Source organism: Pelophylax lessonae (assembly GCF_965119305.1).
Source record: "Pelophylax lessonae genome assembly, chromosome: 8".
Classification (NCBI taxonomy): Eukaryota; Metazoa; Chordata; class Amphibia; order Anura; family Ranidae; genus Pelophylax; species Pelophylax lessonae.
In genome coordinates, this window is record NC_138775.1 from 37,452,024 (window position 1) to 37,470,667 (window position 18,644).

The 18,644-nt window shown below is 43.7% G+C and overlaps 1 protein-coding gene across 3 annotated transcripts in view; it reads right to left on the bottom strand.

Moving 5' to 3' along the window:
* The window catches only part of PLXNB1 (plexin B1), a 356,193-nt gene that overhangs the window by 179,423 nt on the left and 158,126 nt on the right, over positions 1-18,644 (bottom strand). For 2 of the 3 annotated variants that reach the window (XM_082265197.1, XM_082265195.1), the window contains exon 2: positions 16,484-16,539. The gene's annotated coding sequence lies outside the window, so the exon portion shown is untranslated. The remainder of the gene's footprint in view (positions 1-16,483; positions 16,540-18,644) is intronic. The other variant, XM_082265196.1, reaches the window with a different exon arrangement.

Sequence of the window (18,644 nt, forward strand, 5' to 3'; positions counted from 1 at the left end):
AAAATTCTAGATTCTCTGCAGTCAGACTGATCCCCGGCTTAGGGGGTCCATTCAGACCGTGGCGTCTTGTGTGTTCTTTTAACAAACGTGCCTTAACCCCTTCAATACCGGGCATTTTGACCCCCTTCCTGCCCAGGCCAATTTTCAGCTCTCAGAGCTAACGCACTTTGAAAGAATTGTGCTGTCATGCAACACTTTAACCATATGAAAAAAATAATATGATTCCCTAAACCAGTGAATTTTACTGTATATAAGGAACTATTTTTACTGAATGAAACAGATGAATTCAGTGTGTTTTGTTGTGATTAGCTGTGAGTGGCCACAGGTTATCATGTGGTACAGATGGGATGTGATTGGCCCTAGCTGGACCATGTGATCGGTGTGACCAATCCCTAGCAACACAATTGTTTAAAATGAATGGCATTGAAGAAAGCCATGCATTTTATTTTATTTTTTTAATAGTAATGGCGGCGATCAGCGATTTTTAGCGGGACTTTGACATTGCGGTGGACTAATTGGACACCTAACTGACACTTTTGACACTTTATTGGGAACCAGTGTCACTAATACAGTGATCAGAGCTAAAAAAAATGCACTTTCACTATGAAACTTAATGACACTGACTGGGAAGGGGTTAATAACAGGGGCGATCAAAGGGTTAAGTGTGCTCCTAGGGAGTGCTTTCTTACTGTGTGTGTGGGGGGGTGGCTTAACTGAAGGAAGACAGGATTCCGTGTTTTTTGCTTAGCAGAAACAGAAGATTTCCATCTTCTGCTCTGACAAAACAGCGGTCTGCCTCTCCTGTGATCGATCGGCTGGTCCTGGCGGACCTCACGTCCACTGGACCCACTGATTGGCTCCCACTGTGTCCAATCACAGTGGGAGTGGGTCGCCGGTGGTGTGCGTACAGGTACATGATTTCGCGCAGGATAGCCGCCCTGCCGCAGTATATCTGTGTGGGGCAGTCCATAAGTGGTTAAGCTTGAACCATTGTGAGTATGTGTGTGCCATACCTGGCCAATCCCACTGAAAATCGAGATTCCATTCCAGTGACCTCCTCTAACTTTTGTGTCCCATGCCAACGGCTGTCCTGCCGCATTGTGAACGCAGGAGGTCGACCCTTGGGCATGGGCACCATTTGGAGAACCCTTTTCATTTCCTCAATGAATGCACTTGTCCTGATTGGACAAGGTTGAGGTCGTCATGCCATCTCCCGCTTCTCCATCTTATCCAATAAGAGAAAGTTTTACATTCATAGAGTAAATGCAGTGTTCTCTGATTGGTGCCCGTGGTTAGCCGCTAACCTTCTATTTTCACAATGCAACAGGGCAGCTGCTTGGCACGGAACCCGAAAGCAAGTGGAGGTCACTGAAGTAGCGGTGCCTACTACAGTGGTTTTGAGCTTTTATGGTGATCGGCCAGGTACAGCAGAAGGACTGATTGGCTCCTAGCACTGCCCCTCTCTGTCCTAGCCTGGGGGATGACAAGAAGCCGATATCAAGACTGTAGGGAATTGTGATCATAGGTTTAGTTCAGTCCTTAAACAGGACCAGTTAGGATGCCGTAAGATTCTGGAGCTCTTTTACTTTAAGGTGGCTGGAAACTCAGGGACGGGGCATTGTTCCCTTTCCCCTGGCCATTGAATAGGCTGCTGTTAAGATGTAATCCTCTCTCTTGTGTGGATGTCAAAGGTTCTGGAGGCTGGAAAGCAACCAAGCATGAAGGCCTCTCCATTGAAAGCCTCTGTTTCCCCGGGAGCTGGAATGTGACCAGAGAAGCTGAGTGGACGAGGTGTAAAGAGCTTGAGGGAGCCCAGCCCAGTCCTTAGCTGGAGAGAGATAGCGGAATGGGAAACTAATTCGGTGATAGCGGCTCTGATACCACCATAGAGAAACGGCTGACCTCTTACCGCTGACCTCTTACCGCTGACCTCTTAATGGGAAGCCAATACCTATTACCTGTTTTTTATATAGCCATTCGTTTAAAGCCGAGCTTCAGGCAAAACAATTTTAAATTTACCCACTTAAGGACAGGACTATTTCTGACACTTGTTGCTTACAAGTTAAAATCAGTATTTTTTGCTAGAAAATTCTTAGAACCCTGAAACATTACACACACACATATAAATAAATATATATATATATATATATATATATATATATATATATATATATATATATTTATTTATTTATTTATTTTTTTTGTTCCTTTTTTAGCAAAACGCCTGGAGAATAATATGGAGGTCGTTGCAATATTTTTTGTCACGGGGTATTTGCACAGCGATCTTTCAAAAAAATACACTTCACTGAATTTAAAAAGAACTAAACAGAAAAGTTAGCACAATTTTTGTATATTGTGAAGGATGATGTCATGCCGAGGAAAAAGAAACCTAACATGTTGCGGTTTAAAATTGAGTACACTCATGGAATGGCGAGAAACGACGGTACTTAAAAATCTCCATAGGCTGCGCTTTAAAGATTTTTAATGGTTACCAGTTTAGAGTTACAGAGGAGGGCTAGAATTGTTGCTCTCGCTGGCGATCGCGGTGATACTCCACATGTGTGATTTAAACATCGTTTACATTTGCGGGCGCGACTTACGTATGCATTTCCTTTGGTGTGCAAGCATGCCGGGACAGGGGAGCTTGAAAAAAAATTTTTTCTCCTATTTATTTTAGTTTTTTTTCACTGTCCCTTAAAAAAAAAAAAAAAAATCTGATCACTTTTATTGCTGTCACAAGGAATGTAAACATCCCTTGTGACAGTAATATGCAGTGACAGGTACTTTTTATGGAGGGATCTGAGGTCTAAAAGACCCCAAATCCCTCCTTTGCACTTAAAAGTATTCAAAACGCCAAAATCAGCATTTTTGAATACTGCCATTCTTTTTAAAACGGCACCATTGGCACCCGAGTAAACCGGAAGTGACATTGTGATAATGCTTCCGGGTTACTACATCGGGGACCGGATGGAAGCCAAATCCGTTCAGCCAGCGGACATGCCAGCTGGTCGCTCGGGTCTTCCAAGTGGGAACGGAAGCTCCCTGTGATAACAGCCGAGTAGCTGCTTTAATTGTTATCACTAGAATGCCAACCGCCGGCTTTAAAAAAACGGTACCAGGTTGATGCCTCTAGCTGCAGGAGTCACCCCGGTATAACCACTTCCTCAAACTGACATACAGGTACGTCAGTTTGTGGGAAGTGGTTAAAGTATAACTAAAGACAAAAATATTTTTGGTTTTGGATAGATTGCAGAGGGAATAATGGGATTTTTGACTTACCGTAAAATCCATTTCTCTGATGTTCATTGACGGACACAGCTCCTGATCTTCTTAAGCATTGGGTTATACTGCCCCCCTACAGGAGTAGGACACTAGGCAGAAAAAAATTCTGACTACGCCTATGGGCAGTCCCAGGAGGTATACTCCCTCTCTCTGCTATAGGTACTCAGTTTTGTTACTGTGTCAGGAGAATAATACCTCCACAGAGGGTTGGGTGCTGTGTCCATCAATGAACATCAGAGAAATGGATTTTACAGTAAGTCAAAAATCCAATTTTCTCTTTCGTTCATTGACGGACACAGCTCCCGATCTTCTTAACCATTGGGACGTCCCAAAGCAGTGTTAAACGAGGGGTGGGAACAGCGAAAAATAAATTCCCAAGGCTAAACTATAGCCAACCAGGTAAACAGGAGCTCAACCAAAACAACTGGAGCCCCCCTGAAAAAAAATTATACACCCTCAAAAAGAACCAGGTCCTCTAAACAGCAGACTGCAAAACCTTGCAGTCAAAAGAAGCAATCCGCAGATGCCAACAAATCCACTTTATAAAACTTTGTGAAAGTGTGCACCGACAACCAGGTGGCAGCCTTGCAAACCTGCGTCACTGACGCCTGATGACGGAAGGCACTGAGCGTCTGAGTAGAGTGTGCCTTAAAAGGGAAAGGAGGAACCTGACCCTTGATGGAATAGGCCTGAATCACCGTCTGTCTGATCCATCTGGAAATGGTCACAGAGGAAGCGGACAACCCTTTCCAAGGTTCATCCGTAAGCACAAATACAAAGTCTGATTTCCTAAAAGACTCCTTAGCTGCCAGGTACACCCTAATAGCCCGGACCACATCCAAGGCATGCAAAGCAATTTCCTTCACTGCATTGATGGGCACTGGTGAGGCTGCATTGATGGGCACTGGTGAGGCTGCATTGATGGGCACTGGTGAGGCTGCATAGATGGGCACTGGTGAGGCTGAATTGATAGGCATTGGTGAGGCTGCATAGATGGGCACTGGTAAAGCTGCCTAGATTGGCACTGGTCAGGCTGCTTAGATAAGAAACTGGTCAGGCTGCTTAGATAGACACTGGTCAGGCTGCATTGATGGGCACTGGTGAGGCTGCATTGCTGGGCACTAATCAGGCTGCATTGCTGGGCACTGGTCAGGCTGCATTGATGGGCATTGGTGAGGCTGCATAGATGGGCACTGGTGATGCTGCATAGATGGGCACTGGTTAGGCTGCATTGCTGGGCACTGGTTAGGCTGCATTGATGGGCACTAGTGAGGCTGCACAGATGGGCACAGCTGAGCCCTGCATTCTTTATGTAGCGCACTGCTGTGCTCTGTATTCTTTATGTAGTGCACTGCTGTGCTCTGTATTCTTTATGTAGTGCACTGCTGAGCCCTGCCTTCTTTATGTAGTGCATTCCTAAGCCCTGCATTCTTTATGTAACGCACTGCTGAGCCCTGCATTCTCTATGTAGTGTACTGCTGAGCCCTGCATTCTTTATGTAACGCACTGCTGAGCCCTGCATTCTTTATGTAACGCACTGCTGAGCCCTGCATTCTTTATGTAGTGCACTACTGAGCCCTGCATTCTTTATGTAGTGCACTGCTGAGCCCTGCATTCTTTATGTAGTGCACTCCTAAGCCTTGCATTCTTTATGTAACGCACTGCTGAGCCCTGCATTCTTTATGTAGTGCACTGCTGAGCCCTGCATTCTTTATGTAGTGCACTCCTGAGCCCTGCATTCTTTATGTAACGCACTCCTAAGCCCTGCATTCTTTATGTAACGCACTGCTGAGCCCTGCATTCTTTATGTAGTGCACTGCTGAGCCCTGCATTCTTTATGTAGTGCACTGCTGAGCCCTGCATTCTTTATGTAACACACTCCTGAACACTGCACTCTTTTCTTTTTTCTTTACTCTTTTCTCTATCTTATCTTCATAACATTTAGTAGTCATATCTCAAAAAATTCTAATAAGTATCTCATGGACAAAATGTGAGAAATAATGTATATATCATGCATAAGTGCACTGGTCTGGGGGGGGGGCACACTGCATTGAAGGGGGCACGCACGCACGCTGGTCTCTGCATTGAAAGGGGCATGTACGCTGGTCACTACATTGAAAGGGGGCACGCACGTTGGTCACTGCATTGAAGGGGGCATGTACGCTGGTCACTACATTGAAGGGGGCATGTATGCTGGTCACTACATTGAAAGGGGCATGTATGCTGGTCAATACATTGAAAGGGGCATGTATGCTGGTCACTACATTGAAAGGGGCATGTATGCTGGTCACTACATTGAAAGGGGCATGTACGCTGGTCACTGCATTGAAGGGGACATGTACGCTGGTCACTGCATTGAAGGGGGCCTGTACGCTGGTCACTGCATTGAAAGGGGGCATGTACGCTGGTCCCTACATTGAAAGGGGACATGTATGCTGGTCACTACATTGAAAGGGGGCATGTACGCTGGTCACTGTATTGAAAGGGAGCACGTATACTGGTCACTACATTAAAAGGGGGCATGTATGCTGGTAGCTACATTGAAAGGGGGCATGTACGCTGGTCACTGCATTGAAAGGGGCATGTACGCTGGTTACTGCATTGAAGGGGGGCATGTACGCTGGTCACTACATTGAAAGGGGGCATGTACGCTGGTCACTACATTGAAAGGGGGCATGTACACTGGTCACTGCATTGAAAGGGGGCATGTACGCTGGCCACTGCATTGAAAGGGGGCATGTACGCTGGTCTCTGCATTGAAGGGGGCATGTACGCTGGTCACTGCATTGAAGGGGGCATGTACGCTGGTCACTGCATTGATAGGGGGCATGTACGCTGGTCACTGCATTAAAAGGCGCATGTACGCTGGTCACTGCATTGAAAGGGGTCATGTACGCTGGTCACTGTTTTGAAGAGGGCACACTGGTCACTGTGCATTGAAAGGGGGCACGCTGGTCTCTCTGCATTGAAAGGGGGCACGCTGGTCACTCTGCATTGAAAGGGGGCACACTATACCTTAAGTACTGAAGGCCCCTTTCACACTTTTGCGACCTCAAAGTCACGCAATTTTTTACAGTGTTTTTTGTAGCAAAGCAACACCTATTACATTTTTCTGTTTGCGCCCCCCCCCCCCCCCCCCAAATTTTGAGCACCAGCCGCCACTGGCAATAACATTTGCGCAAACCAATCAATATACGCTTATTGGGATTTTTTTTCACCAAAAACATGTAGCAGAATACATATTGGCCTAAACTGATGAATAAATTAGATTTTTTTAATTTTTTTATTGGATGTATAGCAGAAATCAAAATTGTCACTCTTTTTTTGTTTATAGTGCAAAAAATAAAAATCGCACAGGTGATGAAATACCACCAAAAGAAAGCTCTATTTGTGGGAAAAAAAGGACAACAATTTTATTTGGGTACAGCGTCGCATGACTGCGCAATTGTCAGTTAAATTAACACTGTGCCGTATTGCAAAAATTAGCTTGGTCATGAAGGGGGGGGGGGGGGGGTAAACCTTCCAGGGCTGAAGAGGTTAATGCAAACAAAGTAAGCACCTGAATTTGACCTTTTATCAGCCTCTTGCAGTCTCCTGTACAGTTCAGACAGGGAGAGGGAGAGGGAGAAGCAGCACAAGGGGATGCCCAAATTGGCTGCAGCGCTCCTTTCACTGTCCAGTCACAGGCTAGGGGAGAAACAAGACCTGTAGGTGTTGCTTAAAATGTTACTAAACCCAGGACTCTACATTCACTATATCTGGTCTCCCACAGTACACAGAACATGGAAATAAATTTATTTTAGTAAATATAAATTGCTAAATACCTTTTCCCATCAACAATATATAGCAGTCTTGTGACTTCTAGGAGTGTCTGAGTACTAGTTAAGCTTGTAAGAGGAGTTTTCATACTGCTCTGACTGTCCTATGAGGCTGCAGGACCCCTGACCCTCTGTCTGGACAGTGCTTATTGGCCCTGTGCCGATCACATGCACCCTCCCAAGAAAAAGAAAAAAACTTTCTAACACACACCAAACTGAGCATGTGCAGAGTGCCTCCAAGGCTCTGTGCTATCAGCAGATGAATTGGGGACTGTGGAAGAAGGGGAGGATCAGAGAAGACAAGACCAAACAGCCTTTTTACACAATGCAGATGATTAACCCCTTAGGTTCCACAGTGAGTATAACAAGCATGCTTTACTGCATATACAGACTGATTTTACAGTTTAGTAGCACTTTAACTGCAGCAGAGAGAATCAAGTCTCCTGTCCTGCAGAGCTGTGTAAATCTCAAGACTGGATAGACAGAAATACAAATCCTTTGGCAGGTGAAGCAGCTCCTTTATATGTAATTGATTTGTGGATTTTGCTTATTTACCTGGAGTTCAGGTTTAATGTGAATGACACTACTGATAACTGTTAGGCTCAGTTCACACTGGGGCGGCTTCTAAGTCGCTCGACTTTGAAGTCGCCCCATACAGCGCGACTTCAGCGCAGCATGCAAACTACTTCCTTTTTAATAGAAGTCAATCCAAGCTGCTCCAAAGTCACCCCCAGGTAGTGCAGGAACCTTTTTCTAAGTTGAAGCGACTTGAGTTGCTCCGATTAGACTGGTTCCATTGCACTGAATAGAGCACGACTTGTCAGGTGACTAAGTCGCCTGACAAGTCGCCCAGTGTAAACCGAGCCTTATTGTTTTAGTTACAAAATGTATGTATGATTGTAGCTATGTATAAAGGAACAAGGGGCAGCCATAGACAATAATTACATATACAGACTCTGCTTCCTGCTTAGCAGTTCTGTACAATGATTACAGATGACCACTAGAGGGGGCATTTATTTTTCCAGGTTATATAAAATGAAAGTCAGTCACTAAAAAGAAAGACTTAAAAATGACATCAATGAATACTTTGGTGGGACAATGTATACCCACCAAAGCAGTGGTCTTTCTGCAGAGATCGACCCCCCCCCCCCATGCAGCAGGGGGCATGTTGGACTTCTGCAGACAGACCACTGTTTCCACACAGAGAGCAAGGGAACTTTCACTGCAGCATGCTGGCAGCAGGCAGGCTTTTCTACCCAGGCTTTGGCTGCTCTCTAAAAAAAATGGCTTTGCACCCCATTTGTTTATACTACCTCCTGACTGCAGTAGTTCTGACTCAGCAGAGGATGTCTTAGATCCCTGCACAGAGACCACTGCTTTCACCAACAGAGCAAGGTCCTTCTATGCAGCATGCTGGCAGAGGACGGGCTTTGGTATTCAGGCTTTGGCTGCTCTCCAAAGAATATGACTTTGCAGCCCCTTTGTTCATGCTACCTCCTGACTGCAGTAGTTCTGACTCAGCATAATATGTGTTGGATCTCTGCACAGAGACCACTGCTTTCACCAACAGAGCAATGTCCTTCTATGCAGCATGCTGGCAGAGGACAGGCTTTGCTATTCAGGCTTTGGCTGCTTTCTAAAAAATATGGCATTGCAGCCCCTTTGTTCATGCTACCTCCTGACTGCAGTAGTTCTGACTCAGCAGAGGATGTCTTAGATCCCTGCACAGAGACCACTGCTTTCACCAACAGAGCAAGAGTCCTTCTCTGCAGCATGCTGGCAGAGGACAGGCTTTTCTATTCAGGCTTTGGCTGCTCTCCAAAGAATATGACTTTGCAGCCCCTTTGTTTATGCTACCTCCTGACTGCAGTAGTTCTGACTCAGCATAATATGTGTTGGATCTCTGCACAGAGACCACTGCTTTCACCAACAGAGCAAGAGTTCTGTGCAGCATGCTGGCAGAGGACAGGCTTTGCTTTTCAGGATTTTGGCTGCTTTCTAATGAATATGACATTGCAGCCCCTTTGTTCATGCTACCTCCTGACTGCAGTACTTCTGGCTCAGCAAAGGATGTATTGGATCTCTGCACAGGGACCACTGCTTTCACCAACAGAGCAGGAGTCATTCTTTTCAGTATGCTGGCAGAGGACAGGCTTTTCTACTCATGCTGTGGCTGCTTCCTAAAAAAAACTGTAAGACTGTGGACACTACATTGATATGCCTGAAATGCATTTAGCTAATTAAAACTGAAAGTTCAATCGGGCCTTAAATTTCGCTATCTTAACAAACGTATGGGATTTTCAGATTTTCATAGAAAGGGTTTCAGGTTTTTTTTTTAACAGGAAACTGCATATGGGGTCACAGGGTTAGTTTAGATACCTATAATATTCAGCGGAGGTTTTCTTTAATAAAGACTCAAATACCTTCCCATAAGATAGAATCTAACAAGGCTGGTAACACACAGAGAGGAGACAGATTGGTGTACGGGTCAGCCGGTTAGTCTGATGGTATAATGTAGATAATCCAGGGAAAGGGTTGTAAAATTACCATTGCCACCGCACAGAGGAACCCTAACCCTCCCAGGAGGACAACAATGCTGAACCAGCAAAGACTTTCAGACAGTCGGTTGTCACATTACATGAACTCCAAGACCGGCCCGTGACACCGACACTCAAAGAAAGGGAGAAGGAGGGGGGAGGGGAAACGTCTTAACATGTAATTCAAACTTCAATCAGTAGAAGAGTATTTTAATCGCATTCAATAAATTGTTTTATTTTAACATTTTATTATATTACATTAATTTTTTGGATATTTTTATTTATTAATGTAAGCTTAGTTAATTGGCGTGAACCGTGTACCCTAAGGACCCATTCACAGTACAACGCACATGAAAACACGCCTGCAGTGCATTGTATTTTGGCGCATTTCTGGGAATTTTTATGTGCATTTATATGCATTTGCATACGTTTTTATGTGCGTTCTCTGCATATATTCTTTTTAAAACCATTTTTTTTTCTGACCAATTGTTGCTATCAAGAGGTGCATTGAGATGTGTTTTGATGCATTTAGCCCCCGGTCACACCGTTGCGACTTGCCATGTGATTCTACAGGTCCAAATCGCATGACAAGTTGCACCCTATTGTCGGCAACAGAACTGTTCGAATCAAACGCGACACCCTAAATATGAGTATAACATAAAAAACTATGCCTTTAAAGGTAATCCCTGTTTATGTATATTTTGAATGTATGTCTAGGAGCCGGTTCACATAGGCGCGACCCGACTTGCCGGGCGACCTGTGAAGTCGCGGTGCGCAGCTCGCCCAGTGACCTCAGAGCGGCCGGCACGGACTTCATATCATTGAAGTCAATGCAGGTCGCTCCAGGTCGCCCCAAAGTAGCTCAGGACCCTTTTTCTAAGTCGGAGCGACTTGTGTCGCTCCTATTAGAACGGGTCCTGTGCTAATCTATGGCAGGCGACCCACGGCAACTTGTCAGGCGACCTGGTCGCCTGACAAGTCGCCCCAGTGTGAACCGGCTCTAAGTCTCGGTTCACACTATAGCGATGTCAGACGTCGCATGTGATTTGGAGCACACTGCTATGAAAATCACATGCGATGTTTGTGCGATGCGAATTCAGCCATACAGATTGTATGGCTGAATTCACATTTGATTCGGACAGAACACACAGGACCCCTTTTTGGGTCCGCAGGAGAATCAGATCGTATGGTGGTTCACACTAATGCGATCCGATTCATGTCTGAACTGTCAGTTCGCACTGCGATATGCAAACTGATCTGGGGGGGTCGTTAACTTTGTATTGACACCCCCAGCGATTCGCATATGGCAGTGTGAACTGTCTGCGATTTGAATGCGATGTGGAAACCCACGGTAGATTCGCAGGGTTCCCGCATCGCATATATGTGAACCGGCACTTATGCGTAGCACACACAAAAAGAACATCGGAAAAATTATTATCTTTTTTTTTTTTTTACATGGTAGTCTCCATATCGAAAATAAAGAGGTTACTAAAGTTACGAATAAAAATTTGAAAGTGATGCAATGTGCTGTATTTTTATTGTACAACTGTACTGATTAAACAAAAATCGTACAATCCGGTATCATGCAAGGAAAATTTTTGTGTTTGTCCCTTCGTATAATTTCGCACAACCTGTCCTGATTGGCTCTCAAAAGTTGTGTACTAATGATCAGATTATCGTATGATCGCTTCAAAAGTGGTATTTTTGGTATGATTTTCTGATCGTGTGTATTAGGCTTTACCCCCTCCTGCCCATTCCTGTAGTACTATAAGTGGGTCTAGATGCTCTGGCAGGCCACCTATTGACCCATGCAGGTGTTAAAGCCCACCCTCTTTGCCACTGCACATATGTGTGGGTAGCAAGAATTTAAAGAAGAACTCTGGGATTATTAAAAGTCCCCTCTTAAAGTAGGGCTTCACCCAAAGTGTTGGCTGCACATCTATATCTAGAGGGACTGGGTAAAACAGTTTTACTTTCCTAATCCTTCTCTCCCCAGGCTCCCTCCTGGTTGCAAGACCGGCCCCAACAGCCTCTTCTGTTTGTTTCTTTGGTCTAAGTTCCTCTGATGTCATCGAGACAGATGCAGGGCCCATAGCCCTGCACTGGACAGGATAACGCAGAGGGACAGTTCCCTGCTGGAGCATGAGGGAGAGCTGTTTGCTGGGGAAGCAAAGCATAAGGTAAGTTAAAGTGCTTTTCTCGTCCCCTAGACAGGAACGAGCAGTCATCTCTTGCAGTGTGAGTGCATCCCTATCGCAAGGGAGGACTTTTACTTTTCCTGGACTAATACTATTCCTGGACTAATACTTTTCCCACACTTTTACTTCTCCCAAACGAATACTATTCCTGGACTTTTACTTTTCCTGAACTAACACTTCTCCCAGACTAATACTTTCCCCAAATTTTACTTCTCCCACATATACTTTTCCTGGACTTTTACTTTTCCTGGACTAATACTTTTCTTAAACATTTACTTTTCCCGGACTTATACTTTTCCCAAACTTTTACTTTTCCCAGGCTAATACTTTTCCTGGACTAATACTTTTCCCAAACTTTTACTTTTTTTCTGGACTTTTACTTTTTCTTGGACTTTTACTTATCCTGAACTAATACTTTTCCTGGACTTTTACTTTTCCTGGACTGACACTTCTCCCAGACTAAAGTTTTTCCTGAACTTTTACTTTTCCTGGACTAATACTTTTCCTGAATGCTTACTTCTCCCAGAATAATACTTTTTCTGGACTTTTACTTCTCCCAGACTAATATTTTTCCTGAAATGTACTTTTCCTGGACTACTACTTTTCCCGAATGCTTACTTCTCCCAGACTAATACTTTTCCTGGACTTTTACTTCTCCCAGACTAATACTATTCCTGGACTTTTACTTTTCCTGGACTAATACTTTTCTCAAATTTTTATTTTTCCCGGACTTATACTTTTCCCAGACTAATACTTTTCCTGGACTAATACTTTTCCTGGACTAATACTTTTCCTGGACTAATACTTTCCCAATCTTTTACTTTTTCTGGACTTCTACTTTTCCTGGAATTTTTCTAGACTAACACCTTTCCTGGACTTTTACTTATCCTGAACTAATATTTTTCCTGGACTGACACTTCTCCCAGACTAATATTTTTCCCAAACTTTTCCTTTTCCTGGACTAATAGTTTTCAAGAACGCTTACTTCTCTCAGACTAATATTTTTCCCGAACTTTTACTTTTCCTGGACTAATACTTTTCCCAAATGCCTACTTCTCCCAGACTACTACTTTTCCTGGACTTTTACTTTTCCCGGACTTATACTTTTCCCAAACTTTTACATTTCCCTGACCAATACTTTTCCCGAACTTTTACTTTTACCTGACCAATACTTTTCCCAAACTTCTACTTTTCCCTGACCAATACTTTTCTTGGACTAATACTTCCCCTGGACCAATACTTTTCCTGGACTAATACTTCCCCTGGACCAATACTTTTCCCAAACTTTTACTTTTCCCAGGCTGCTACTTTTCCAGGAGCTTTGATTTTATTATATTTCTGACATTTTTTCCCAGTATCTTTTTTTGTGCTTGATTGGAGCATACCTCTAAAGAGCCTTGCCGATGTCAAGACACCCCACCGTTCCATCTCCCAGAATGCAACACCTGCTTTTCACCATATACAACGCCAAGAAAAGTGAAGAACACACGTTTCAACACAGAATGTAAAACTCCTACTGAATGAGCTAATTAGGGTTTTGTCACTTCACAGGAAGAACTAAAAGAGTATTATCTCTAAGGTTTTATTTAAAACAGTAGCACAATGAGCCGAGAAGAAAGCCGCCCCACTGCTGCGAATGGATCCAAGAAAGGATATGAACGCTGTGTTCTAAATGGAGGAAAATTGCTGTCGGAAAGCTACAGAGGAGATATGGCTGGGAGCAAGTCGTTCCTTGTTCTACAGAAGGCATTGTAAGCGAGACATCAGAGCGGAGAATAAAAACACAAAATAACTTGAGTGCTCATATAGGCTTTCAAAGTGATATGTACAATAAAATATCCATGGTGTTCAAACCTGGCTTTGACGAAGGCCTTTTACATCTAAGCTCCTTGTCAGCTTACAAGAATAGAGCCTTGAAAGGGGAGTATGGAGGTAGTTTTTAGGTGTGCTTCCATTTTCGCAAAGAAAAATAAAGCCTCGAGTCCGAATGCTAATCCCCCCGCCTACCATTCTGATTAAACAATGCTGACCTGGTTGGCTCCTCGCCACTGTGTTTGAAATTGTTAACATTATTCCAAATATTCTGTTGCCTTAAAGTAAACCTGCACTTTGCTCATTCAGTGTATTAAATGCATAAAATCCAAAGACAAAATGTAATATATTGAAGACAGTCCTTTTTATTTCATTTATAGTCACCTGGTGATCCTGCCAGTAACACACTTCCTGTCCTAGGGTGACAACGCTCAGTCATTGTACTGTATCTATGGAGCAATATCACCCTATGACATGACTACAGAACACTCCTCCACTTTCCTCTTCTCTAAGGGCTTGTTTACATGTGAAGTCCCAGCATGGTAAAACTCCCCTGATTAGGCAGCACTTTTACCACCCCCTAACCCCTACCCCCTTTGGCTGCAACAGGCAGCAGTCAGGGCATACACATGTTGTGGCTGTGATGCATCTCGGAAGGAATTATACCCCCTGTCACTTTTGGCGGTCATAGTGCCAGCTGAATGCAACCTATTCAATTGAATGGGGGCGCTCTTCAAATGCTCCGCAACTGTGTGCAATGCAAGTGGTTGTGGTGCCTAGTGTAGCGATCAAGGGGTTAAAGTTGGGGGTTAGGAGGCGATACAAAGGCTTCTCACCGCCTTTCAAATGCTCTCTGAAGAGTGATTTCTACTACTCCATATTCTGCAGCTCCTGCATCCCTCACTACCCCACATTCTGCAGCCTCTGCATCCCTCACTACCCCACATTCTGCAGCCTCTGCATCCCTCACTACCCCACATTCTGCAGCCTCTGCATCCCTCACTACCCCACATTCTGCAGCCTCTGCATCCCTCACTACCCCACATTCTGCAGCCTCTGCATCCCTCACTACCCCACATTCTGCAGCCCCATGCTGTTTTATAGCTCATACATCTTGACGAATGCTTTAAGAACTAGTATACCTAGTAGTGCAAGGTGTGACTGTTTTATAGGTATATACGCACTATATATTTACTGTGACCAGCCTTATACATCTGTACATCTGAACATCCACAGTCACAGTGAAGGTGCTTGGAGCCAAGGCACTTTGCACAGAAGAAGGGAGATAAAGAGAGAAGAAGAGTGAATAGGAGAGAAGAAGGGTGAAGAAGGGTGAAGAAGAGAGAAGAAGGGTGAAGAAGAGAGAAGAAGGGTGAAGAAGAGAGAAGAAGGGTGAAGAAGAGAGAAGAAGGGTGAAGAAGAGAGGAGAAGGGTGAAGAAGAGAGAAGAAGAGTGAAGAAGAGAGGAGAAGAGTGAAGAAGAGAGGAGAAGGGTGAAGAAGAGAGGAGAAGGGTGAAGAAGAGAGAAGAAGGGTGAAGAAGAGAGGAGAAGGGTGAAGAAGAGAGAAGAAGGGTGAAGAAGAGAGGAGAAGGGTGAAGAAGAGAGGAGAAGGGTGAAGAAGAGTGAAGAAGAGAGGAGAAGGGTGAAGAAGAGAGAAGAAGGGTTAAGAAGAGAGGAGAAGGATGAAGAAGAGAGGAGAAGGGTGAAGAAGAGAGGAGAAGGGTGAAGAAGAGAGAAGAAGAGTGAAGAAGAGAGGCGAAGGGTGAAGAAGAGAGGAGAAGGTTGAAGAAGAGAGGAGAAGGGTGAAGAAGAGTGAAGAAGAGAGGAGAAGGGTGAAGAAGAGAGAAGAAGGGTGAAGAAGAGAGAAGAAGGGTGAAGAAGAGAGAAGAAGGGTGAAGAAGAGAGGAGAAGGGTGAAGAAGAGAGGAGAAGGATGAAGAAGAGAGAAGAAGGATGAAGAAGAGAGGAGAAGGGTGAAGAAGAGAGAAGAAGGGTGAAGAAGAGAGGAGAAGGGTGAAGAAGAGAGGAGAAGGGTGAAGAAGAGAGGAGAAGAGTGAAGAAGGTTGAAGAAGAGAGAAGAAGGTAGAAGGGAGAAGAGAGAAGGGAGAAGAAGAGAGAAGGGAGAAGGAAAGAAAAGAATGGAGAAAAAGTGAGAAGAATGTAGAAGAAGGGGGGAATAGAGAATACAGAAGAAGACAGAAGAGGGGAGAAAAAGTGAGAGGAAGAGAGAAGAAGAGAGAAGGGAGGAAAATGGAGAAGAAGAGGGAAGAAGAACTGAGAAGAAGAGAGAAGTGAGAAAAAGAGAAGGGGGAAAAGGGAGGAGAAGAGAGAAGAGGGAAGAAGAACTGAGAAGAAGAGAGAAGATGTGAGAAAAGGGGAGAGAGTGATAAAAGAAAGAAGGGAGAATAAGATAGAAGTGAGAAGTGAGAAGTTAGAAGAAGAATGAAGATGAGAGAAGCAGAAGATTGACAGATTGACTCAATGAGCCAAACACATAATATCCATTGTGCACTATGAGATAGTCCTGCACAACTCCTCCTGGAAGAGAACTAGGCATTCTAGAAAACCTTTAAATTATGAATTATTCTTCCCTGTCGCAGATAAACCAAAGCTTACCTGCTATGGAAGCAGTCACAGCATTCCTGTTTTTAGGAACAAATTGCATCTACAGGATTTGAGAGACGTTCAGAAAATGCCCAAGTTCTCATATAGCAGAAACATATAGCTGTCAAGGTGTATATATGTGGGGACAATAGCAGTATCCCAGGTGGACATGAAAAAAAAAGGTCCTGGTAGATGAAAAACAACAAACACTAATAACCACATGGACTTCTTACCATTTGTCCTTGATAAAGTGCCTGAGATCCGATCTTCCTTGTATGTACTGTGCAAGCTGAAAGACACAAATGGGAATGAGCCATGTTAGTACATACATGACAAAGTGCTACCAAAATAAAATAATAAAATAAAGGCATATGATAAAACATTATATCCATTTCTGCAAATGCATTTCCATAACTCTCAATGGTCCCTCTTGTAAGTAAAACCTTAAGTTGGCAGCGCTGCCAACTTCTCCTCCTCTCCCTCCCTCCCTCTGGCTGAGCTTCAGGGGGATCAGTTCTAGCATCTTAAATGTAAAATATCAGGGGTCTGTTTAGGGCCCTGATATTTCACCAAAGCCCCCAAAAGGGCAGTTAAAAAATTTAAAAAAATGAATAAAAATCGAAAACAAAATGTAAAAACTTAAAAAAAGTAAAAAATATAAAAAAAAATCAAATAAAAAAAAATAAAATAAAATGTAAAAAAATAATAAAAAAAAAAAAATTAGGACCCAGTCACATTTGCACTCTCTAAATTTTGCCATGGCTGCGAAACATAGCATCACGGCTGTGACATGTGACGGCCTCTGTTGCTCTGTGTTTGAGCTTCGGTATTCACACCCTAATACAATAGGCTGTATATACCTATGGATCAGATTATCGTACGATCGCTTCGAAAGCGGTATTTTTCGTATGATTTCCGGATTGTGTGTATAGGTCATTAGTGTGAAAAAAAAATGATATAAATTGAATTTGCGTATAGAGTTACATGACTAACCAAAGCTGTACTATCACACCAATAATAAAACTCTTGCACCAAAATACAGATGATCTCTGTTTTCACAGAAAATTGGTGGGTAAGCTTTTACAAAGTGCCCCATTTAAGGTTTAGAGTAAAATAAAGCTTTTTCTCACAGTAACCATTCTTTAAATGTCTAAACTTGATTAATTCCATGTAAAGCTCAAGCCGCACATTACACTCGCTGAGCGGGGTCAGGATGACTCATGTAGTGCAATATATAGTAATAGTGCTGGAAAATGTATAGTAATAAGCGTACCATTCAATGCATCAAATAAGACTTTCTTCCAGACCTGATCCTCTTAGGGACCCTATAGCAGAACACTCCAAGCATTGTATGCAGCAATGTTAGTAACTTTGGGATTAAATGTTAAAATCTCTTCAACTATGCAGATCTGTCAAGCTAGGAAAGGGTTTAGCTTTAAAGGAATAACCTCCCCCAACACGCACACTGACAGAGGTTCCATATCGACTCTAAAAAAAAGGGAGAAAATAGGCTGGAGTTACACTTAAATACTTAAAGCTAAACTTCAGGGTAAGCAGATATTGTCCACATACAATAGTGCCCCATCATTGGTATCAGTGGAAGAAATAGTGCATCATTGGTGTCAGTGAGGAATAATGCCCCATCATTGGTATCAATGGGAAGAATAGTGCTCCATCACTGGTATCAGTAGAAGGAATAGTGCCCCATTAATAATACCAGTGGAAGAAATAGTGCATCATTGGTGTCAGTGAGGAATAGTGCCCCATCATTGATATCAATGGGAAGAATAGTGCCCTATCATTGGGGTCAGTGGAAGAGATAGTGCCCCATCATTGGTATCAGTGGGAGAAATAGCGCCCCAATATTAGTATCAGTGGAAGAAATAGTGCATCATTGGTGTCAGTGAGGACTAGTGCCCCATTAATAATATCAATGAAAAGAATCATGCCCCATCGTTGGTGCCAGTGGAAGGAATAGTGCCCTATCGTTGGTATCAATGGAAGGAATAGTGCCCCATCATTGGTGTCAGTGGGAGCAATAGTGCCTCATCATTGGTATCAATGGGAGAAATAGTGCTCCATCGTTGGTATCAGTGGGAGGGATACTGCCCCATCATTGGTATCTAAGGGAGAAATAGTGCCCTATTGGTGCCAGTAGAAGAAATAGTGCCCCATCTTTGGAGGAATGTTACCCCAGGATTCGTGTCTTTGGAAGAAATAGTGCATCATTCGTGTCAGTGAGGAATATTGCCCCATCATTGGTATCAATGGGAAGAATAGTGCCCCATCATTGGTATCAATGGGAAGAATAGTGCCCCATCATTGGTATCAAAGGGAAGAATAGTGCCCCATCATTGGTATCAATGGGAAGAATAGTGCCCCATCATTGGTATC